The sequence below is a fragment of the Pan troglodytes genome, chromosome 3 (assembly GCF_028858775.2).
Source record: "Pan troglodytes isolate AG18354 chromosome 3, NHGRI_mPanTro3-v2.0_pri, whole genome shotgun sequence".
In the NCBI taxonomy this organism is placed as follows: Eukaryota; Metazoa; Chordata; class Mammalia; order Primates; family Hominidae; genus Pan; species Pan troglodytes.
In genome coordinates, this window is record NC_072401.2 from 134825634 (window position 1) to 134852582 (window position 26949).

The following is a 26949-nucleotide window of genomic DNA, read 5'->3' on the forward strand; positions in this document are numbered from 1 at the left end:
TTTGTTCCCACTGTCTGTCACCACAGAGGTCAGGTCAGTGAAGACACACCATTCTTTGAGTAGTCTTAATAGCTATAATTGATTATCAGGCAACACTAATTGTTTTCATTGTATAGACTTCATTTTAGCTTGCATTTGCAAATTACCATTTTTTTCTAAGACATGTCTATAGATGTATGATCAGAATTGTACACAGCAAAAAAGATATTAGTGTGAAAGTTTAAAAGTCAATTTTCTCTTTTAATTTTTGTTCAGAAACAGAAGTTAGAAAATACAAAGTGACACTTGGAATATAACATGGTTCATCAGCAGTAAAACATTTTTAAATGGACAATTTTACTACCATTTTTGATCTCTATACTTCATGAATAACTTTAGATTAACCAAAATTTTAAATTTTGGCTAATGTCACATTTGTCATTAAAATGGACAAAAAAAGCACTGAATTTTGTATAAAAGCTTAATACATTATATTACTCTTAAATATCATGATTGGAGAACCTGAGAAAAATATGCATTTCTTCAGAGCCCATGCATGACCAGTAGCTAATTTTTCAAGTTTATTGTGTCACGGTTGTGCTTTCTGAACTGCAAAAGCAATTAGATCAAATTAAATGTTTGCTGAATTGCATTAAATTGGGGGAAAAGTTTTTAAAGAATTTGTGGAAGATCAAAGAACAAGGAGAAATTTAGCTACTCAGTAGATGTGTACAATTAAGGAAGAAGATTAAAATGTTAGTATAAAATGCCCTTTATTTCTGAATTATTAATACTTAGGACTTAGTTTAGGAAGTGTCCATCCTTTTTCATTTTCAGCTAGCATGGAAAAGTATGTCTTCGTTTAAGGATTTATTAGTTAAATTTCAGGATAATCTGGTCTAAGAAAGAGGTCCAAAATATAATGCCCCAAATAACAGGAAGATGGATTTTATCATTATTCAGAGTCCAGAGGGAAGTTGACCAGTGCTGGTACAATGACTGCCTTGCTCAATACATGACTTTCTTTCATGAAACTCAGTACCTGTTTTTCTCTGAACATATTTTGCATATCTATTTCATTTTAAAAATTTAAATTGATTCTCACCTTCTGTCCACAGATTTTAGAGACAGTATTGCAGGCTGAATAGACCAGTACTAAAATAAATTAAAAATTTAATATTTTTCAAGTATGGTCATCTATTGTGCTGTAAATTTCAGTGAAGAACAATTACTTTCACAAATATGTTAAAATTACCAAATTGTTACTAATTGATACTTTTTTTTGATCCAAGTTAAGTGTCTGAATATTTTGTATAAATTATTTGGAAATGGTTAACTATATTTATGTTGACCATAGGTTATTCTATTAAAATAGTTATAATACAATATATCCTTTTTATAAATGAATCAAACACTGATTTATAAATTAAGGAGTAAAATTGCAACTTGTTTAACTTCTTAACTCAAAGTTAAATGTTATTAAAATGTCATATGTCATACAGATGTAAATGTCATATATAAAATGGCATATACATATAATTCCAGTTGTTCATACATGTGTAAATATAGAGATATATTTTCCATTACTTTTATTTTATAGAAGTAATAGGTTCTGATTAAATAACAATTAAGTTACAGAAACAAATAAGTCTAAAAGCTAATGTTCTTTTCCATACATCTTTTTTCTGACCCCAACTCTGATTCTAAAGTCCTTCTCATGATATTTCAGCCAACAGTTGTGTATATATACTACTAGTATTTTCAAATATTTTAAATTATATTTTATTTATATATGTATAAACTACATAGTTTTCTTTTGTGATCTTATGCAATTGAAATGATATCTCATATTTTTAAGAAACGTTTTTAAAATGTAAGGTTTCTTGGATGTCTTTTAGTTTAGTCTGTATGATTTTACTTATTTTTGATTAGTTATTTAAAATGTGTTAACACTAATAAATGCACATGATATAGAAAATAAATAATCTGTTTAAAACCTACATAATATGTAACAACCTTCTTGAACACCATTATTAACATTGTTTTGTGTATTTCCAATATAAGATGATATGGCATTTTAACTTGATTTTTGTTTTATTCAACTTGATTTTGTTTTCTTAGAGTGAAATTCTTTTCATCCTTTGTATGGCTACCTAATACACCATTGACTTAAAAAATGTAATTCTTTAAACAATTTCCTATTGATGGGAGTGTTTATTATTTTAAATTTTCTATAAATGGTGTTTCAATGAACATATTTAGATACAGGTAGCCATATTTTAAATATATTTTACATGTTTTAGGTTAAGTGATTTTTAAAATTTGAATGTTTTGTGATATCACAGAATTTTTGGATAGACGGTACTTGAGAAAGTATTTAAATCCTCCTTTATAGATAAGGAAACTCTAGTATCAACCCTAGTACCAAACCCTAGTATATTATTTCCCCTTGGAAAACAATGTAATATACATTGTTAGAAACAATAAATATTGTTTTAATAAATATTGTTTAGTAATATAATATTACTATAAATCTAACAATATTTATTATAGTAATAAATTTATAATAGTAATATTATAGTAATAAATATTGTTAGAAATTACTTCTATGTTTATGCACTCCTGTTGACAGGAATATGAACTTTGGATGTCTGACAATCCAGCGTTATGCTAATATATAGTTTGTTCACAGTTGGAACATTAACTTTGCTCTCTAGATTTTTTTTTAAGTCACCAAATTGTAAAATTACAAACTTTCCTATATTTCACCTTTATCAATTCTTACCCTCAAAACAGATTTATTTTCTTGATAATATTTATTACCTTAGATTACTTATTTATTTTATTACTTCTTTTCCATCACTTAGAATACAAACTTCATGAAGAACCTGATATTTGTCTTTTCTGCATAGCTAGAGCTTCAACACTTAGAATGATGCCTAACTCATAGCAACACTCAAATATTTGTTGAACATGTTATTTTATGTCTTTTTGCTGATACAAGAAGCATTTTACTTTCACCTACTGCAAATGTTATTATAAACTGTGTTGTGGACCAGGCGCAGTGGCTCACACCTGTAATCCCAACACTTTGGGAGGCTGAGGCGGGCGGATCACTTGAGGTCAGGAATTTGAGACCAACCTGGCCAATATGACGAAACCCCATCTCTACTGAAAATACAAAAACTAGCCAGGCATATGGAACACACCTTTAGTCCCAGCCACTTGGGAGGCTGAGGCAGGAGACTCGCTGGAATCCTTGAGGCAAAGATTGCAGTGACCCGAGATTGTACCACTGCACTCCAGCCTGGGCAACAGAGCAAGACTCCATCTAAAAAACAGCAACAACAACAAAAAACTGTGTTGTGGTCTTCCCGTTATTACTATTTTTAAAGATGTTATTCTCAGAGTCCTATAGCTACTTATTTTTCAATGAATAGGTTTTATGTAGAGGTGCTCTTCACTCTTTTGCTTCTTTCATTGTTCTCTGCTTGGCAATTAGAAGGTGGTCTCAGTTTAAAAATGTTTTATTTTCAGACTTGGAGTATTTTATTATATTTATGAGTAATTCTTCCCATTTTATATTTCCTTTTTTTCTATTTATTTATTCCATACTAGACCAATGTTTTTTGTCTTTTGGATTTATACTGCCTCCCCTACCTTTTCTCGTTCATTCTATCCCTTCATTTTTTGACTTGGTGATCTGGAAGATTTTTTCACTGTTGTATTTTTATTACTTTTGCTATTATTGAATTTTGATTACCAAGAATTTTATCTTGTCTTCTGAAGTTTTAAAAAAATGTTGCTGCTTTTTTTAATGGTTTTGATTCAATATCTTCTCTAATCAATCTAAAATTACTGAGTAGAATTATCTTCAATTTCACTAGTATTTTCTGAATTACCACGGTTTCTTCTTTGTTTAATTTCTTTGTTCTTTGTACTTTGTTCCCTCTCTTTGGTTATGTGGAGATCATTGGTGGTTAGTTTATATTTGTGAATGAAAGAGAAGATTGGCTAATATGGGTATCGGAAGGGATTTTCTTTCTTTGGGATGGGTTTGTTTCCCTTCCAGAATCTTCTGACTGGGAGTGCTGACTGGGAGGACTCAGTGAGTAAGTGAGGCATGTCAGCAGGCAGGATTCACCTCAGTGCACAAACTCCTATACCCCAAGATACATGTACTCTCTTCATAAAGCCTTTATCTTGTACCCTAATGTTCCCACTAAGAATTTATCTAAATTATGGAAGTCTCCTAAAATGCAAAATCTGTCTTTTCTTGAAGAGACAGCAGCACTTCTGTTACTCTCCCTGACTGTGTGGTGATGGTGGAGGTGGTGGTAGGCTGCATGGTCCAGCTGTTCCAAATATGGTTACCGCAATTACTGTCCTGCCTCTCACGCCCATTCTCTAAATGTGTAACCATCCAAGTTTGGAGCCTTTCTGAAGCTCCATAGGGAAGATTTTTTTTTTTCCCTCAGGCCTGTATTTATATCAAACTGCTCTCAGCCTCTTTAGATGCTTTAACTTCAGAAATATAGTGGTGATATCAGGGCTCTAACTACTCAATTTTGAACATGTGCTCCAATTCCAAGGTTATTTTTGGAGAAAGGTGAACATGCATGTACCAAGGCATTATTTTGAATGAAACACATGGAATATATAAATATTTATTGGCCTTTTGACTCTATTTTATACCATAACATTTTATGTCAAATAATTTCGATTTACTTGCATGTGTAATAATAAAGATGGCAGTATCTTCATTCATAGACTATGGGGTCATATAATTACAAAAATAGATTCTTGGAGTGACATGAGAGTAGTAATCTATTACCACCAAAGAAGATCTTGAACAAATGTTATAGCAAATTACAAGTGAGGTTATCTCATATTTTTCATTTTTAGCATTTTACCAAACATGTTTTTGGCTGCTCATATCTATGAAAGGGTTTGGTTCTACTTCTTCTTTATTGATCTAAGATTTACTGTTAATTCGTTTTCTGAAGTCAACTGTCTCTTAGATTTCTTGTGATTTTCTGTTATCCTGGCTACTAGAAATTGCTGGGAATTAGGTGGAAAACATTGTGTTTGATGCTGTTTCCATGAATTACATGCTTCATTTGGTCTGTAGAAAAATGAACACAAGCTTTTCAAATACCCATATATTTCTGAAACGTGTTTTTATGGCCTAACTCAAAAGTTCTAACTAAACTCTAAAGCTCTCCAGTACTTTGGCTCACCATCAAGAGTAGTGCTATGAGCAGCAATTCCATAATATAGTATTGCTCTTGTTATTTTATGACAATCTGCAGGCACTCAGGAGAACTGGATGGGTAATTCATATAATTCTACCATATAATGCAAATTTGTTTGAACTACAAGCTAGCATTTGTCTTAGTAGTCAGATGAAGGTGAACACTGAGTACCGTAGAAAAGCGGGTGATTTATGATCCATGGGAAATGATTCTGCCCCACCGGCTGGTTAAGTGTGGGGCTTTAACAGCCATAAAGCGTAAATCTACAGTCTATGAGGCTGCTCAGGTTTATTACTATTTTTCTAACTTGAGAATTTTCCTGTTGGGGATAGAACCACCTTGTCTGGTCATTTATAACTCATGCTTAAAGCTTCAGCTATACTGTGAGTCTTTGCATATGCAGTGTTGGAATTTCCTAGTTATATGTGGGATAACTTCGGTCAGTTATCACAGGCACGCTCTCTCTCTCTCTTTTATAATTTAAAGAGGGGAGTTAGCTGTAAAAAGAAGTGCATCAGTACGAGTTTCAGGGCTATGAAGAGTTCAATTCTGAGAAGCCAGGGAAATAATGCAAAGTAAAACTGAGGTACCTTTGGTAAGGAGAGAAAACAAACCTTCTGAAGGTGGCAGAAGAAAATCAAAGAGCAAGAAAGCAGTGTTAATATAATTTCTTTGAAAAGTAGAAAAAGAGAGCACAAATAGAAGTGAGGTGGAGGCCTGTGAAATACAGAATGGGTGTTGAATCTAGTTGTGTATCAGATAATGTCTGTGACTATGCAATCATTATTCACTACTGACTATTTTTTCTTCCACTTAGGGTCTATTCCTGAACTTTTTTTTATCCTGGCCACGCACCCTTTCCCCTACCCCTTTTCATCAAAAAGGAAAATACATTTATCACTTCTTAAACTTTTGATTAATGTCAAATTATATTAAATTGGGCCTAAACCTGCCTCCCTTTGTAGTGAACTTAACCCAACTAAATATGTAAACAACATGCAACCTAATGAGACTATATTCTTACAACAAATAACTGAGTCTCAGCCAATCATAGAGGCTGAGCTTTCAGCCAATCCCAGGATGCAAACTGCTCAGACATGTCCAAATAAAGCAAAGGCCACCAATCAGGCTATTTTTTTTTTAATGTCAATTCCTTTTTCTCTATATAAATACTACCTGCCCACTTGATAGCTTTCTGAACCTTTACTGATTCAGGGTGCTCCCTGATTTATGAGTGCTTCTTTGCTCAAAGAAACTCTGATAAATTTAATTTGTCTAAAGACTTTAACACCAGCAAGTGAGTGATGTGTGTGTGCATGTGTTTGTGTGTGTCACATAGGTACTGACACTTTTCAAATTGACATTTTCAGTTTTGTAGAGTCCCCCATAGACATATTATATCATAGAGAGTGCTGTACATATTCTCACCAAAACTGTTAGCTTTAACTAGAACTAATACCACCAAATGAGTAAATCGTAAGGTGGTTGTCAATGGTTAACACCAAAGTTGAATGAATGTGTCATTTCCAGGGTGACAAAAATAATCAAATCTGAGAAGGAGTTTTTAAGATTTTCAAGTAGTTAAAGACTTCATTTCTTGTATTCATTCATAAGCTTTTAAGGAATTCAGAGTTAAGTTAATCCTTTGCACCATTAGACAAGTTTTCACAGGAGATCTAGCAGTTTTCTGTGCATGAATACTGGGATGGCAGCAGTCTTCCGTATAAAAAATTCTCTTTCAGGAGTCTGGTAGTCCATGTTCTACCTCATGTTCTGGTCCTTAGTTCTGTGATGTTGAGCACATCTCTTTATTATGTTAGATCATTTTTTCCCGAATCTGAAAAGGAAGACAAATAATGGCTTCCCAATTGCCACTTATATTGCTACTCCAAGTTCAAATTGATACCATACTGTAGAGACAAAAGTGACTCCATCCTGGATGCTAATCTGCAATGATAACTTCTGATTGGCCCCAGTCCCATGAATGCCTCCTGGTTTCAATTTTATTTCCTGTTCCTAGTATAAGAACAAAGAAGGCTGCGTGTGGTGGCTCATGCCTGTGATCCCAGCACTTTGGGAGGCCGAGGCGGGCGGATCACCTGAGGTCAGGAGTCCGAGACCAGCCTGACCAACATGGAGAAACCCCATCTCTACTAAAAATACAAAATCAGCTGGGCGTGGTGATGCATGCCTGTAGTCCCAGCTACTTGGGAGGCTGAGGCAGGAGAATTGCTTAAACCCAGGAGACGGAGGTTGTGGTGAGCCAAGAATGTGCCATTACACTCCAGCCTGGGCAACAAGAGCTAAACTCTTGTCTCAGAAAAAAAAAGAGCAAAGAAACTTGATGTTGTCGCACAAATTACGGGCTATGATGCATACAGCATTCTTGCCTGTTCTGGAGGCCTTTAATTGTCTTGCTGGAGCACATATACTGTTTCCCTATGTTATAGAAGCCTTGGGTCTAAGGAATAGTGGTGCAGAGATCCACACGGCCTAGGACCACACTTCTGCCTGTAGGTTTACTCAATACATCACTGGATACCAACAAACTGGATTTGTCTGCCTCCTTTTCGGTTTCCTGGCTTCTTCAGCATTTTTGGGTCACTTTATATATGGCCCTTTTTTGAAACACATAGCAGAAAGCATGTTTAGTCTATTCAATGCCAGAAAATCATACAGAATCATCTTCAGAATGTGAAAGAATGTATTGCACATATGTATATTATTACATTTTTTAAGATTTCATATAATATGCAAGAAGTTTCTATTTGGTTATAGTATCCTGCAATGTGATTTTCTCTTAGGTTCTTGTGAAGCTCCATAATAATGTTTCAGAAAAGGCTTAATTTTTAGCAAACCCTTAATTTTTATAAAAGTATTTTAGTATATTTTACAAACACATTTTCATAGAAAAAAATAAAATATGTGTCACTAGTAAATAGCCCAGGGAATAAACAACTTGAGTAATTATTTACCATATTGTTATAAAAATTTTTATTTCTTAGCAATAATGAGTTACCTACTCACATTGGGATTTTCTTTACTAAAAAACTGATACAAAAATTTCCATGTGTTGTTTTGTGCTTTGTGTATTGAACGTTTCTGTGTGTGTGTGCGGTAAGAGGAGGTGATGAATATGTTTAATGTCTTGATTGTGGTGATGGTATCACAGGTGTATGCATATGTCAAAACATATCAAAATGTATAAATTGTATAATTTGAATTTATGCAACTTTTTCTATATCAATTATAACTCAATAAAGATTTAAAAAGAAAACTGGTACAAATATGAAATACAAGTTTGATAGAGTTAATTTTTGATAGAGTCTGGAAGACTCCACTATACAACATTTTAATTAAACTATATGCAAGGAAATTAAGTGATAGTAAAATAAAGTTTGGATTATATTTATTGATTGTAAATTACATGTTTCAGTTTTTAATTTAGAATAATTAAAATAAGTTATTCTATCAACCCAGTCAAAACCAGTGATATGAATAACATGTTACTCTAATTTTATGTATACATTGCTACTATGTTTGAAATGGTAGAAAAATAAGTTTAGATGTTTTAGAGAAAAGATTTCTTAACAAAGTGAAATTTTGTTATATGTTATATTTTAAATGTTTAGAAGTTTAATAAAGATAGACTAGATGATGCAAATTTTTCAATAGCAATTAGGTTTTGAGGAAAAAAGGGACAATTATCAATTGCTAAGGTCTGCAACTGTAAGGATTATAAGACTGTTAATGCTATTAATGGATAATATTTTTCAATAATAATTAAGAATCCTAAAAATACATGTCACATGAATTATTTACATTATATCCACAAGACTATTAGTGAGGCACCCATGTAATTGAGATCAGTATGAATCTCCATTTTAGTGAATTTGTTTCAGTTTTATTAGCAAGATGGTATTATTTTTCAACATGGATCTATATTCCATTGATTAGTAGATTAAATAAAAAGGTTGTTGCTTTTCCCAAATGGATCCATGCTGAGACATGGTAAGCAAGATGATTAGACATAACCCTGTGTACCAAACATGCATCCTGGGGAACTGCTATCACATGCAGCCATCACTGAACAATGAAAAGGTCACTTGCTTCGTTATGTGCTTTAGTGCCTGGCTAACATTCAAAGTTCACACATCAGACATTGAGTTGAAGTATTTATTTTCTCTGCAAAACAAAAAAAAGTTTTTGGAACTAGGGCTGAATGAGCAAAGCTCATAATTGAAACAATTTTCTAGACTTTATTTTTATAGGCTATTAGTAATCATCTAACATAATTAATTACAACCTTTGAAGCATGGCCAGGACAAAAATATAGAATTACTTTGTCTATTATTATCATGTGGAGGGGCCTTTTCAGGTCAACAATCTAAATGCCTTGGAAAACAGTAGAAGAAGTGTTGTTTTATGAGCGATGAGAATATAATGTGATGTAAACAAGTTTTAACATGTTGAAAGTGGAATACCTGCATCTGAGGGGCAGGATTTACTAATGGAATATTTTCTCACTAATAATATCTCCAAAGCCTGAATATTTCTGGGTGGTATGTAAGATGATCTTTCCAAAATAATATACCAAAATAACATGTCAGAAAGAAGGGCAGGATTGTTCAAGATGAACTGGTTACAGCTTTTATAATTCAGTACATGAAGAAAAAACATGTTATTTACAAAGACAGATGTGAATACACATTTCACTGAATGCACTGGAAGTTTTAAATAATTTACCATTACATATCGTGCTACAGTTTAGAGTCTAAATTTGTATTGGATTGCAGAGAATTGTTCTCCAGGCAGTCTTGCAACCATAAGACTCAGGTGGAAGGGACAATTGCTGCATGCAATTCCTGTGCTACTGTGTTAAAAGCATATTTAAAGTGTTGTTTGCCGTGCGAAGGATTCTCCAAGATATAAAACAGTGTTCACTACAAATACTTCTACATTTGTATGTTCAGTTGATACATTATTGTCCTACAGAACTTGTGACATATTTTAGTGTAAATGTACTATCAGTTATCCCTGTGTCTTAACTATTGTCAATCTGAACTGAAAGTGGAGCAGATTTATTAGTAAAGCTACAGACCTCTCATGCAGCTGCTGATTCTATTTATGAGGTTCAATGCAGTTTTAGAAATGTAGCTGTAAGTGCACTTGTTGTTCTAACTCTTTATAATTTAATCTATCATTTCAGACTCATAATGTTCTCCCTCTCTGTCTCTCTTGTTTTTTTTTTTTTACCAGAGGTAATAACATTTATTTTACCAGTAGCTTTATTTAGTAATAATCACTCAAAGTTAAATAGCATTATTATGCCTTGCCTCATGCTGTACTTTTGGAATCCTGCTACTGAGATAGAAATTAAGAGAGTTTTCATTCACTTGAGTGCAAGATTAGATCAATGGATAGAATGACATTACTTTTCTGCTCCATGATTTTTACCAATAAAAATCTCTGTCTCTCACTCTTAAAGTGTTTTTGGGATTCTTATGCTAAGAGCCTCTATTCTGGGGCAGAAAACAAAGACACTGTGTGTCCACTGTAGAAGTAAAATGAAGTTTTTGCAGTAATTGGTGCTTCCTTTATAAAACAAAAATTGGGTGAGAATGAGTAAAAATAACTGAGGGCTCAAAAAAAAATTCCAAATGTAAGCTCATAGTAGCAGCTTCACCCTGCTGTTTTATGATCATTCGAACATGATTTTCCTAAATGCAAAGATTATTTTGTTGCTTTGTTCTCTCATCCTTTCTTAAGGCTAGAAAAGGATGTGGCTGTGGTATCATTCAGTAACAGGGTCAGAGAAGAGTGAGACATCAGACAGTTGGGAACTATTAGCGGAAAAAGATGAGAGTTCAATATGCTCAAACAGTAGAAGTAGTTTTATGGACTGCCATGTAATGCAGGGGGTAAGAATAGCTCAACTTCTCACTCTAAAAGAACAAAAGTCATTAGCATTTCCACTGACCCACTATGTAACTACCAGTCCATCCATCCATTTATCCTTATATCAAGCGATAATGATTTTTGTTATACTGTTTTCTTGCTCTTTACATGCTTAAAGAGCAATTTACTCTTTAAATGCTCAAATAACTTTTCTATTATATTGATGAAGAGTATTGGAATATGAGGACTTTTTAACACTTTCCAAGACTTTCCATTAAGACATAGGCTATTATAATTTAATATAATTAAAACTACATTAAATAAAATACTTTGACATTATTTTATATTTAAAGCTTCATTTTATTACCCAGAACAAAATAATAAAAGACATAAATTAATCGTTTTTTAATGTTTATTTTTAAGGTTTAGTTTTTTAAGGTGTATTTACATAATAATAACTAGTGATTTTAAACATGTTATGGTACCTTTATTGATTCCATGCTTTGTTGTTGATCTCAGATTACTTGATCAGTTTTATCTGCAGGAAAAAAATCTTTAATAATTAAAGGCAAATGAATTGGCCAGAGAAAGACCTGAATTTGAGCATGGCTATTTCAATGTGTTGTCTTTATTTGGGATGCAATGTTCACAAACATAACCAATCTAATACATATCAGAGTGTTTCTGTCAACTGTGTTACAACCGCCACCCTGCAATAATATCTACATTTTATATTAGAGAGAAAATAATGCATTACCATCTTTTTTTGCACATTGCCATATTCTTTCTTCCAGTACATTTTTATGCCAGAAATCCTTAAAGGTGAGTTTTCTTATTCTATCTTTTGGCTCTGATTATGCTTAAAAATAAAAAAAATTTGAATTGCTACATCAATTTTTTAAACTGTACTTGTCTATAGCCTATTCTGACAACACTGTGTAACTATTGTTGTTTTAAGGATCCTGAAAAAGCCTAAAGCAAGCTCGTCTCTCAGTTGGACACAATCAGAAGTTGGAAAGGGGGCATTTCAAAGGCATAAACTACATCCCTTTGTGGAATATGTAACTGATATACAAAAGTTTCAGTTTATACGCCAGTAACTAAGGTAGTTTACTCCACCAGCTGTGGTACTTTTTCCTGGTCAGATTGGAGGTTCTTTGCTATTACTTGCCACAATTGTAACTATATAGAAGTGGTGCGTTATTTGCTAATCGTCTGTTTTCCTGACAAGAAAACGTACTGGATCTGCTTCATTCAGAAACTATCCTTAGTATATAAAAGAGTAGCTGGCAATTAGTAGCAGCTTTAAGAATTTTTGAATTAGTGATTGTATCTTTGACACCTGACTTTATAATGAGCTCATGGTGGCCTTCCAGGGTAAATATGATAGAGTGCTGAATTTTTAATTATGGAAATAAAACATTAACTAAAACACTTTGACACTATTTCGTATTTAAAGCTTCATTTTATTACCCAGAACAAAATAATAAAAGACATAAATTAATAGTTTTTTAATGTTTATTTTTAAGGTTTAGTTTTTAAATGTGGGTTTATATAATAATAACTAATGATTTTAAACAGGTTATGGTATCTTTATTGATTCCATACTTTGATGTTGACTTGCTTTTACTCTGCATTTCTTACCATTGGGTTAATTAATTTATAATTTAGCTATATGAAAAATTTAAGTATCAATACATTTAATAAGAAAAGAAAATACCTTCTACTTATTTTATTTCTGAGATTCTAATTATGTTTAAAACAGGTTAACTTGTTTCAACTTGGAGTCTAAATGTATACCTTAAGACGTGAGAATGTTTAGACACCAGTTTAATGATATTCTATAATTTTCATGTAACTATTTATTTTAATTTTGAAATAAATATATAAATTTATATTTATTATTAAGACAATTTAGTTTCTTGAATGTGTTTTCTTTTGTCTTCCATTCTTTGCCTTTGACATATTTAATATATTTCACTTAATATTTAGCAATAAAATAATTATGACAGTTTGATGAAAGACACGTAAGTTGCAAAATCAAACCATTAACAAGAGTTATATTGTGCCCTATAATGCATAACATCAATAGGACAGATGTAATGGTTAATTTTCTGGGTCAACTTGGCTGGACTATGGTACCCAGATTTTTGGTCAAACACTATTCTGGATGTTTCTTTGAGGGTGTTTTTTGGATGAGATTAACATTTAATTCAGTGGATTTTGAGTAGAGCAGATTTCCATCCATCATATGGGTAAACCTCATCCAATAAGTTGAAGGCCTTCCTTTCCCCCAACTCCAAGCCAGAAAGAACTCTTAAAAATATATCTCTGTCTCTCTGTCTCTCTCTGTCTCTCTGTCTGTCTCTCTCTCTCTCTCCTTCATATGCTGTTGGTTCTGTGTCTCTGGAGAACTCTGACTACCACGACAGACTTTATTCATGTACTCTGTCAAGCAGGTATATCTAGCAGTTCAATAGTTGAATACTGTGTTTGGCTCTATGGTCTATTCTATTATTATTTTATTCCACCACTGTCAATTCTATTCCTATTTTGTATTTTTATATGAACTAGAATTAACACTATTCTTTTGTTTTGTTTTGCTTTGTTTTGAGACACGGTCTTGCTCTGTCATCCAGGCTGGAAAGCAATCATAGCTCACTGCAGCCCTGATCTCCCGGGCTCCAGCTATCCTACTGCCTTAGCCTCCCGAGTAGCTGCAACTACAGGCATTCGCTAGCATGCCTGGCTAATTATTTTATTTTTTGTAAAGATGAGGTCTCACTTTGTTGCCTAAGTTGGTCTCGAACATGTGGGCTCAAAAAACCCTCCTACCTCAGCCTCCCAAAGTGCTGAGATTACAGGCATGAACCACCATGCCTGCCCCAAATTAACCATATTGGAAAATTCTAGTGGGTTTTTGAGGACACTAAATATATAAATCTATGAATCACTTATGTATGATAATCTCAGGATTTTGAACTAACACTATGTAGGTTACCAGTATCTTATTATAACCACTTGTTTTTATATTTCTTTTTAAAGAAGTGTACTGTACTGTTTAAAGGAGTGCCACAATGATTATGTAATTGCATAAATATGTAATTGCTTATCACATACTTATTACATAATGCTGTATCCTTGCTGCCTATCTTCTAACCCTGGTAGTTCCCAAGACATCTTTATTGAACCCTTTTGATTCTAGCACCATAGTCTAAAAAGCATTCACTGGGGAATGGTTCTATTTTTTCTCTTATTTCTGTGTTGTAACTGAAGCTGCTATTGCTTTTAGGATGTCAAGTGTAATATCATATTTGCTGTTTTAAGTGTCTTACATATAAGCCTTGCAATAACAAGTGCTCGATAAACATTTTTATAAGCTGTTCGAGTTCAGCTATAATTTCTAATGGTATGTTCTGTCTGCTAGTCATGTGAGCATCCATAAAAGACAAGTATATTGATCTAACTTAAAGTAGAAACAATCACAAGTAGAATTTTTTAAAAAAGAAACTAGCAAATTAATGGAGGAAAAGGGCTTCGGAAAAGTGAAGAGGGCTAGAATTGTCTAAAATGTTAATTTAAATACACAAGAAATATTAGGTAAGCTGGGCTATAATATAGCACAGTTATTTAAACTAGTGTAAATTATATATGTTTTTCTAACATATCTGCCTTATAAGTCTGTAGCTTTTAACTCCAAATGTCATTTTTATTTTACTTTATTTAGTTATATATTCATTCAGTTATACGTATTTTCCAAGCTGTTTCAGAATGAGAATGTAGCTGTTTGCACTGGTGTGAATTTTATGATAATATGTTCCTCGGTGTGTTATATAAGGGAGTTTGGATTCTTCAATAATTTAGAAGAAGACTGTACTTAGGATTCATTTGTATTTGATATGAATGCCAATTTTTAATTGAAATAATCTAATATTCTATCATTGATGATGTAGAGACCAATATAAGCAGCAGTGGATGATTTTTCAATTGTAAAATATTTATCATGCTTCAAAGATTAGATTCTTATAATACTTAATAACAGGATGACAGGATATATTGGCATATTTTTAACCATAGGAAGATACATAGTTTCTTGATGTAAGCATTGATTCTCACTTTAGCCTTAGCCACTATGTATACTTGAGTCAATGAATCTTAATATTGACCTTAATAGTAATCAATTTCTACTTCACATTGGTAAAGTCATAAATCATAGCTATATGACATTCTGGTGTTACTGTATTCTAATTTCCCATGACATTTTCAGATCAATACCTCACTATTTACTAAATGAAGTAAACAGTTTATTCTGATAACTCATTTGTAGAACATAGCATTTTAAAATTAGCAAGCTGATATTTTAACTTTTATAATTTCTAAAAGGCATCGCAAGATAGAACATGATCAAGGGAACTCACACTCCTGACACCTTTGAATCTTAAATAACTTGATTTATAATTGATGATTGATGCACATTTTTATTTCTGTGTGGAAGCTACATAAACAAATAGGTAGTTACATTATTTTATTCAGAGACATGCCACTTAAAGCAATATTAGAAATGCAAAATACTTGAAATTGAATTAAGCAATTTAATCTGAGCCATAAAATTAGTTGCTGGAATGCAAAGTTAGAAGATAATTGCCAGATTTCAGCATCAGTATGTACCATTCTCTAAAACTTTAGAAGTGTTATGACAGTATTTAAAATATAAAAAGCTGCACCTAGATAAAATTGACTCATCAAAAGAAACATACAGCAAAGAGACTACAGAATGCGCCTGGAAAATTAACAAGGCCTGGTGCTCTCCGCCTAAATCATTGTTACACACTAATTAGTGCTGTACTCTGATTTGAGGCTTTAAATTTGTTCCTTTGAAGATTTTCTTAAAATTGTATTCAAAGGAAAGGCTCTTCTTTAATAAAACTGTATAATTCTTCATTCACTTGGGAAACATAGCTTCCCAGCATAATGCTGCTGAAAATCAGGCGCTGACTTCTAACAGAGGTGCTAATTATTAACATTCCGGCATCAGCAAAATGCTGCATTCTCTAAGACTGAAATAAATAATATGCACAAATATTTCTCCTCTTTTCCAATAAGTACTTGAAAAATTCAATAATGTTCATTAAATACATAAATGTGAGAATACTAAAACTAAAGATTTTTCCCCTGTGACTTGTTATGTACTGTCTGAAATGCAAAGCTGAAAGAAGGCATCATTATATGGCATAAAAAGAAATTCTTTGGCTGTTAATTATAATGTAAATTTATCATTATAGCAGGGGAAAAGAGTGACATCATATTTAAAATCATCAGGCATAGCTTGGTCACTCAAAGTATAGATGAATTAACCTTCAATAATTTTTACAGTACAATGTGGACAAGGATAATATAAAATGATGAGATGCCTTAAAATGACTTAGAAGAAAATTCTTGTAATGATCTGTTATAAATGGAAGCTTGACAGAAGAAAAAAAGGTATTTTACATTGTTTCTGGAAGATACAGTAGTTAGCAGGAAAATTTACGCAGACTTTAGTGCCACACAATCTGCAAAGTGCCTTATTTAGTACTGTCTTTTTCTCTATCAGTTTTACAGTGACACTGAATTAATTTACAGTCCCATTCCTAAGTGCAGAAAGTTAACATTGTTGTGTTTGTAAAGAAGACCTTGAGCTGAGATTTAAATTGATAAAGTTGTTGAAGCATCAACTCTCTTGGTATGTCCTTGGGAAATTATCTGATCCTCTCTGCCACTCAGTTTCCTCATCTGTGCAGAGAGTTGCTTAAGCTAAATGATCACAAGGCAGATTTCACCCTGAAAATATGGACAGCAGCAGGTTTGTTGGGTAATTTTGCATTTCGTCAGTTTAGGCTGAAAATATCCGATACTTCCCAGAGTCTCCTTCCTTGTATGGTTTTACGTAAAAATTGGCTGTAAGAGATATTCTTCTGAGACTGAGGAGAAGATGAAACGAAAACCACCGCATTTTGAAAGTACTTATCGTCTAAGGCAGTGAGAAGAAACAGGTGCAGTTGCAATTTGTTCTCTTTTCCTTGCTCCATGACCAGTTCTCCTCAGCTATTTCTGGCCCTGTGGACCAACTAGATACTTAGCTATAAACTCAGAGATAGCAGCAACAAAGAACTAACAATACTCACCTGCTTCGTGGTTCTGCTCTAGCAGCTTCCTGCAAGCTCTGAATTTTACATCCACACAGGGATGTTTAATGATCTTTTTTTCCCATTTCCTTATTTTCTAATTCTTCAGTTTCTCCTTAAATGGTGTAAGACTTAATTTCTATGATAGTGATTTTTACACATAGTGGTCTTGCTTTCCTAATGGAACCCTAGCTGATATGACTGATGAATGCATGCACTGGGGCTACCATATTTAATATGTTTCACAGATCATGTATATGTAGCCATTGAACAGAAAATAAACGACTGAGTGTTTTTTAATTTTATAAATACCAAAGAGTTATTTTTAAAATGCTGAATTCTTAGGTATATTTAATGTTCAAAGTAGTATTAAATCCATCTACTTCAGGTTTTACATCATTTCAGTTTTCTGAACTTTGCCTTGTCTTTGAAATTCTATTCAAATTTTACTGGTCAATATGTTAAAGAAAACTTTGAAATAAACTTGAATTCGATATTTACATAAGCTCACTACGGATACAGAAAAACTTTGAATAAAAATAAATATAGTGAAAATGTATTAATCCTGAAATGACTATATTTAGGATAGTATCATCGTTTCTATGAGATGAAATTGTTGAGGAATTAAAGATTCTCTTGGTTTATAAACTCCAAGTGAGCATTTTTTAATTATACTCAACATTATTTTCCAAAAGCATTGTTTCATGTTTCTTTTCAAGAAGTCTAGTTGATGGTTTTAGAAGCATTCATTCAAACCTTCCCAAATTTTACTTCCTGTTTTCTTTCTTCAAAGTGTCTGTGTGCAATTCATTCATGAGAAAAATGTGATGGGATTCACTAGGGTATTTCCCAGGAATATTGCTAACTATCAAAAGTTGGAGACTTGTGGAAGCTAATAGAAGTGGCAGGATTATACACACACACCAGTTTTTGTGCTTGCCTTAACCATATATTTCCATGTATGTTTTTTTAAAAATCTAAAGCTGTTATCTATTTAGGAATTTTGACTTTCAGAGGAACTCAAGCTCATGAGGGAAAATTTCTCAGAGACAGTGTGGATAAACATAAATCCTGAAATGTCTGAAAATTGAGTTCACAGTTAAGGTCCTGGAAAATGTGAGGAAGTCAAAAAAAATACAACCAGCAGACCCTCCACAAAGGCAGTGGGGCGAGATGAGAAAGGGAGACTGTTCATCATTTACCACCATAAATTACATGAAAGGTATGGAAAAAAAATTATAGGTGATTAAGACATTCTCAGCTTTATCCTGTCTCCTACAATGTTTATATTTTTGTTTCGCTTTTTCTCAATTAAGCAGCAGATTATTCCAGGAGTACTAAAAAATATGAGATAAACTAGAACTCCTCCCTTAGAATAATATGCTAAATTCATGTCCTGCATTTATTGTTGCCAATAATCTTGTTTTTTATTAATGGGAGCTAAAGTGAGAGGAAAACAAGCTGAAGGGGGAAGGGGAAAACATAATGCAAATGTTTTCCCCGGTATTTATGTCAAAAAAAATGTCAATTTTTATGACTTTGAGCCAAGTCAGGGAAAGTTAGAAAATATTTTAATAAAGCTAAGTCTAAGCTAGAACTTTGTTTTACAGACAAGAGAAGAAAATTTTACATATAAGTTTTCCAACTCAGTTGTATTATCTAACAAATAACTAACAAAGTCACAGGGAAGGAGATGTCATTTTCAGGAGAAAATTAGGAGCCTGAAGTGAGCAGCTATGTGGTATTGCTGTTTGTTTTCTGTAAAAGGGCTGGGAAAATAAGCATTGTATCAGTGAGAATTAGCTTTGACTACAAGTGGTCAAAATACAATAGCAGCAGTATAAGGATAATATAAATATTTCTTTCTTGTATAAAAGAAACCCAAATTTCAGCGGTCCATGGCTGGTCCCATACTTTATTTCGTGGTTTCATAAATTTGTCAGTGTGGTAGGAAGAATTCTACTACTGGCTATGAGATTCCTGATACCTAGTGTACATGCCATGTATAATCCTGTTATCTAGGCAAAAATGGTGATGTCATTGCAACTTATAGAATAAGCAAAGGAAAAGGGGTTTTGCAGATGTAATTTGGGTCTCTAATCTCTTGATTTCAAGTTATCAAAAGAGAACGTATCCTTTATAGGTCTTAATTAGCCAAGCTATTTTTAAAAAGATTCTAGGCTTTCCCTTAGTTAGACACCTGAAACAGTACGGACTTTTCATGGCTTTTTGGCCATGAAAGAGTAAACTGCCATGTTGTGGAGAAGGGTACAAGATGATGAGAAGTCTCCAACAGCAGAGCACTTCAGCCTTGCAACTGCTAGGAACTGAATTCTGTCTATAACCACGAGTTTGGAAAAGGACCCTGAGCATTAGATGAGACCATAGCTACAGTCAACATCTTGATTAGTTTCATGAGAACCTCAACACAGGCCCAGCCTAAATCATTTCCTAACTCCCAACCTCAGAAACTGTGAGATAATAAATCGTTTCTACTTCATGATCCCAGACAATTCCTTGAACTTTCCCCCCATATCTCTTATGTAAAATGTAACAGGAAGGAAGGATTAAATAAGAAGGAGAATGAAAAGGAGAAGGAAAAGAAGAAGAAGGAGAAGGAGGAGACGGGAAACAAAAGACAGTGCCTCCTTTTAAGAACACTTCCTAAATTTTACACACAATAACTGCTTTATATTACTAGCTAGAACATGGCCACATGACCATTGAGCTTCAGGTTGCTTTGCTCTGGGTAGTTATTGAGAGCTCTATTACTGAGAAAGAATGTGAGAATAGATACCAGGAGAAAGCCAGACTCTACCACAGATTTGAAGTAGTTCAATATGTTAATGGGAAGCAGGCAGCAGGATGGGTGTGCTTAACTAGAATGCTGGCAGAAGAGAAAGCCATCTTTTCTATGAGAGATCTACAGTCAATCTTGTCATAAAATAATAAGACAGAGCAATCAAGTCTCTTAGAAAATCATGCTTTTAACTTAAAAATACACACAAATTCTAGGTAATAAAATGTTTTATGCCTACTACTATCTCTGGAATATAGCAATACTTCTATTCTAAGTATACTTTTGTTATTGTAATTTAAGGAATGAATCATTCTAACAAAGTTTTTGTTCAATCCACATTTAAGTTTTATGCTTTAAGTACATTAAACACTTGTTGTGATGGGTAATTTTATGTGTCAACTTGACTGCCCTAAATGATGCCCAAATGATTGTTAAAACATTATTTCTGGTGTGTCTGGGAAATAGCTTATGTACAGTGTGTGTCTGTCAGGCAAAGTAAGCATCATAGATGAGGTGAATCAGTGCAGAGGCTCCAAATACCACAGATAACAAAGAACTGATGACTAGGCTATTTTGATTTTGTTTCACAAGGCAACTCTTCAGGGATTCACCTTTAAACTCCCAAAAAGGAGGAATATAGAACAGGAAGACACAGTTATTGACAATCAGCCTTGGGAGCCTTAAGGTAAAGTGGGCACTGGACAAGCGCAGTGGCTTGAGCCTGTAATCCTAGCACTTTGGGAGGCCAAGGCAGGAGGATCACTCGAACTCAGGTGTTCAAGACCAGCCTGGGCAACATAGTGGGACCTCGTCTCCAAAAAAAAAAAGAAAAAAATTTTTTTTAAAGTAAAGTGGGTAGAGGAATGATGTTGAGGATTTAATGATCCCATCTGATCCTATGTCATTCAACTTCTTACTCCCACCAAGGATTATACACTGCTAGATATTTCTTCACAAACACTGCTGCTTGGGCTATAGCTGCAGATACAGGGGGTAAGTAAATAGGCAATAATTGTCTTCTGTAATGCTGGAAACATGCCAAAGCAACCACTGGCTTCTATCATTGAACCACCCTTTAACTCCAGCTTCTGGATTCACTAAGCCCTAGGCTGCCTCCTATCCCACAGCCCACCCCTGCAACACACAGGCCAGCTCAGAACAGCCATGTGTATTCCCAGGGGAATTTCCCTATCTCTGTGTGTGTTTGAGTCTGTGTATGTGTGGTTGTGATTTATTCAGATATAAGCTTCTTTTTGACTTCTGTAGTTTCTCCAGGGTAAATATAAAAATAATGATTTAACAGTCTAACTGATTGAATGCTATTATGTAATACTAGCTCTTTTTAATAATCTTTGTCAAGTATATCTTTCCATTTCCAACCTTCCTATATCCTTGCATGTAATATATACTGCATTTCCTATATACACATAAAGCTGGGTTTTTTTTCTTAATTTAATGATTTTTTCCACTATGTGACTTTCTGTATTTTTTCATAAGTCTAATCTCTTTGCAATTATTTTTATTGCATCTATATTTGAATATATATACATTCATGGATTGATCGATTGGTTTTTGAGACAGTCTCACTCTGTCACCCAGGCTGGAGTGCAGTGATGCCATCTCATCTCGCTGCAACCTCTGCCTACCTGGTTCAGGCGATCCTTGTGCCTCAGCTTCCCAAGTAGCTGGAATTATAGGTGTGCGCCACCATGCCCAGCTAATTTTTGTATTTTTAAAAGAGACCGGGTTTCACCATGTTGCCCAGGCTGGTCTTGAACTCCTGACCTTAACTGATCAGCTCACGTCAGCCTCCCAAATTGCTTGGATTACAGGCATGAGCCACCACAGCCAGCTATATTTGAATTTGTTTCTTCAATCTGTGGAGTTTTTTGTTTTTGTTTTTGTTTGTTTTTAATTTGCCAAAGTTTCTCTTTGCTCTGTAGTTGTTATTACTGTTGGTATTATTACTTGCAACATGTTGTTAAAGTAACTACTCAGAAACTTTTGTTCAACAAGAAGGAAAACAGAAACAACGAAAGAGCAGAGGAAACATTAAGCAGCACTAAGTCACTTAATCATTTGTCCTTCAGTTAACTTCTGGAAAATAAGGAGTTAAAGCCAAGCAATGTCAAAACTAATGTCTATTTCTCAAAGGTTATTATTTCTCTAATAAAGGCTAAAATTTGGAAACAAACTAATATAGTTTATCAAAGAAATTGAGATTTGTCTAACAGGCATAAGAAATTTAAACTTGGATGTAATTGTAACACTTAGTAACCATGTGCTTTTTAGCAAATTGTTTTATCTCTCTGATTCTTTCCAGTCTCAAATGTAAAATGCTAATGATCATACTCGTGTGAGGGTTTATAAAGCTATAAGTGACATTTTAATGTAAGAAAAACAGATTGAAAAGCTTGGGAACATGATGCAAGTAGATTCCAGATGTTTAGGATGGAATAATATTACATGGGATTATGAATGTTAAAACTATGTGTCACAGAGATGGCAAGTCTTTGGAAAATGTTCCTGTCTATGACAATTTTACTTGGAATTTCCAGCAATTAATTAATTGAAAAAAGAGCAGAATTCTTTATCAGTATTGGTATTGTTGAGGTTCTTCTAAAGTAATTATACGCATTGGGTTGTTAATAAAAATTTTAAATATATAATATAATTTAGGGTTTCTTTAGTCAATATTGTTTTTAAATCTGATTTGTGTACAACAATTAAATCACTTTTTGAATCTGTTAAATTTTATCACTGTAGCTTCTTCTATCAGGACTCTACTTCTTATGCTCTTACTATAGTCAAATGTTAAAAGCAACCAATTAAATAATAAAATTAACATTTTAAAATATTTTAATGTATTACATATATTATACATTAGTACAACTTTATGAGATAAGATGGGATGTTGTATCGACTAAAAATCTTTCACTTTCCAAATAAAAATCAATAGACCTTGTAATTAAGCAGAGTATAAATAGGTGTCATGAAACTGATATCACATTCTTGCCATTGATGTGATGCTTTCAGTTACAAATAATAGGTTTCATATCTTTCCCTTTTCGTTTTGATTATAGAAACACTTTTTAATGTTGTTGGACTTGAGACTTATTTGTAACCAATTTTTTCTGAACTCTCCAAGAAAGCCACATTACAATTCTATTTCATACATATTAGCTATCTCAGCTGTGAAGAGATGCATAGGCTTTTAAATTTCATTTAAATACAATAAATAACCTTTTATAAAACTATCAGTTTAGCTCTGACAGTATACTGGCTCAATGAGTAAAGGGGTCTGTTATTTCTGTGGTGCTAAGTTTCTCTGAAGTTTCTCTGATCTAAATGAACTCCATTCTCCTTGTTAAATCTGAAGGACAAAGGGTCACAGAGATTGAACTCAATTGGAAAAAAATTAAACTGATTTTACTTTCAGTTAATATAATGTGGCATGGAGCTGGCATTTAATTCCCATTTGTTTACAAACACCAGACAATATACAGCTTCTGAAACGTCAGGAGGGACTCCTCTTAGAAAAGGGAAATAAATAAAAAGGAAAGTAAAAGTCTCTTTCATCCTTTTCCATTTCTTTACTCAAATTGTGACATTCTAACTCATTTTACCAAATTCAAATTCTCTGTGTTGAAAAAGAAATTTGAAAGCAAACATTTATTTCACAAAATAGATCCATAAAATTAAGGGACTGTCTAAATGGATAGTATAGTATTAATCTATAATTGTTAGATGATGTTGGAAATTACATTATTCATCTTTATTTTAGTAATGTGGTTAATTGTTTTTCCTGCAAATAATGCTAGAAGCTAGCATTCTCTGTGGAGAAATTAGGGACTAGGGGAGAAGTGAATGAAACCCCCAAAACGAACAGTAGATAAACCTTTCAGTTCTTCACAGGTGTGGCAGAAATAGTTGGCCACAACAAATTAAAAAGGAATAAGACTACTGTACTCTATGAGTAGCCTCTTACTACTTCTTTGCTACCCTACAACATCCTTCAAGTGAATGTTTTCAATATAGAAGTGAAAAAAGCTTATGCAATTTCCTAGATAGAACTTTTAGCTCCAAATGTTCTAGGTTGGAAAATGGATTAAAGCCCAGTGATGAAAGAAAATATTTCCTAGAGCACTGAACAATGTTCTGAGATTACTTTGTAAAGTATCCTATCTCCTCATCTCTTATACTTCAATTTGTCTCAAACATATTCTAAGATTTTTTCATAACTAATGCACTGATAGATCATAGGATATAATCCCAACTGGTAAAGTTAAAGTGAAAAAGAAAAAAATCTGTCAACTTATTGAAAAAAATAAAGCCTATTTGGTTAGTCATGTCATATAATCTTAATTTTAGCAACGAGGCAGATTTAGATGTTTAATTCTAATAAGTGACTTTTGTTTTAAAAATGTCTTTTTGAAAATTGTTATCTTTGTGAGATCACTCAAATCTTAATTAAATCAACATTTTTTTACATCCTGATCTCAGAAGGGTTGGAGTAATTTTGAAACTTCATGAGAGATTTTTAGGAAAATAAAATACATTAAAATAAAGAAATTATTGATGTTATTTATGTAATCCAAATAAAATATATTGTGGAGAATAATTTTTATTACTAAAACTTCCTATGCTATGATTCTAGACGTAGAAAATATACCAAATCACTGAGTTCCACCCATTTTGTCTTGTTAACAACATGTGCAAAAACACATTTGAGTCTTGAAATGAAGATGTCATAATTTTTAAGAATCTTCTTTTGACTTCACATTTCAAATAATTAATCTTTATATTTATGTTATGTGTTAAATTCAAAGAGTGTTTTGAAATTCAACTTACTTCCAACAATAACACTTTATTATGATCATTATTATCCCCACTCTACCAAGGAGGAATCCGAGTCTCTATCAGGGTAGCTGATTGAACCTAGGCCCTGCAGCTTGAACGTGGTAATCGGTGCTCCATCATGTGGCCCCATTTATTTTCCTGGGACCAAGGGTTTGGAAGTCAAGTCAAATAAATAGGTCCTTCTTTCTGACAAAAGATATAAGACAGATAAGTGATTATAAATAATGATCTATCCTCCAGAATCTATAATTTGTTGTTGCCTCACTGCACTGTGGAACATCCTTTCTAAAGAGTCCTGACATGACCTTTAAAGCTCCATTTCATTTCCTAATTTGCAACTTTGTACCATGTTCCAAGGTTAGAGCAATTTTAGTTCACCTTTATATACTTAACCTTAATCCTCAAAGCAGGGCATTTTGCCAGGTAATTAAGCCTAGGGCTGCGTCCAGGCTTGTCCTCTATTTTGTGTCTGAGATTGGAATCCCCTCAAAACCCTACATCCTTGACGGGATTGCAGATCACCAACCCAGATCACAGCTTCCTTTAGGGAAATTTTTTTTAGGACCCTTGATACATTTTTGGGCTACAAGATGAGCCTCAATTAGAATCATCTCTAACTTTCAAAAGATTCTGATAAAATAAATTGTCAAGGAGAAATAGACCATAATTTTATTCATTTCTTTCAATAAAATCCTCCTAATACATATTCTAATATATTATCCCTTCCCATATACTAATGCATGCCAATAGTTAAGAGGGGTGATACAACTTTCAAGAAGCCAGGATAGATTCTCTTGTTCAGGATAGTAAGTTTCTACTGACTTCATGTTTTTGCAAATGAGACTTCATGCTGTGTTTCCTGTCATAAAAAGAAAAATAAGTACTGGTACAAGATGCCTTGCTTGAACAATTGCACAGTAGGCAATAGCAATTGACACTGTTGTTATTAATTCAGCACTACTGCCAAACCCAACCTAATAATTGTTGAAAAAGGACAAAATTCCAGGCTATGAGAACAAACTGAAATCAGAAAACATGCTCATTAATTTAATAATTGATTGTATTTCATTATTTTATTATACACATTTTCAAAGTTGGAAACATTTTTTAGACATTCTGTATGCCCATCATCTAAATCCTATCTTCATTGTACTATGTTTGATTTATCATATATTTATCCATGTATTCATCCATTGACCAAACTTAAGTTTTTTTATGCATTTCAAAAGACATTTTTAAGAAACGATATGACCATTTTTTCTTGAGTCCAGAATGTATATCATTAAATAGGCTTTAATATTTGTTGAGGTTTTTTATGTTAATTTATGTAAAATGGAATACACACATTTTAGTATACATTCTCTGGGTTTTGGCACACATCTACATGACATAAAACCTTACCGATTAATAGAACACCATCATCACCCCCAGAAAGCTGTCTCTTTCCCTTTCCTCGTCAATTTCTGCCATCCTGCCAGGCGAACATTGTTAATGGTTATTTTTCACCATATATTCAATTAGTTTATTCTAGAAGTCCATAAGTATGAAATGATCATCCAGTAGGTACATTTGTGCATAGGCTTCTTTTATTCAGTGTAACATTCTTGAAATTCTTCCATTTTGTTGAGTGTATGAGAAGTCTGTTTCTTTTTCACTGCTGAATAAAAACTATAGCTTTGGGAGCCAGGCACAATGGCTCACATCTCTAATCCCAGATATTTGGGAGACTGAGGCAGAAGGATCACTTGAACCCAGGAGTTGGAGAATGCAGTGGGCTAGGATCCTGCCACTGCACTCCCGCCGGGGCCACACAGGGAGATTCCATCTCATACACACATAATTGTATAAATGTAACATGGTTTGTTAATGTTCCTATTAATGGACATTGTGGTTGTTTCCGGTTCTTGGCTAATATCAAAAAGCTGCTACAAATATTCTTGTACAAATTTTTGTGACATTTGTTTTCATTTCTCTTGAGCAAATACCTAGTATT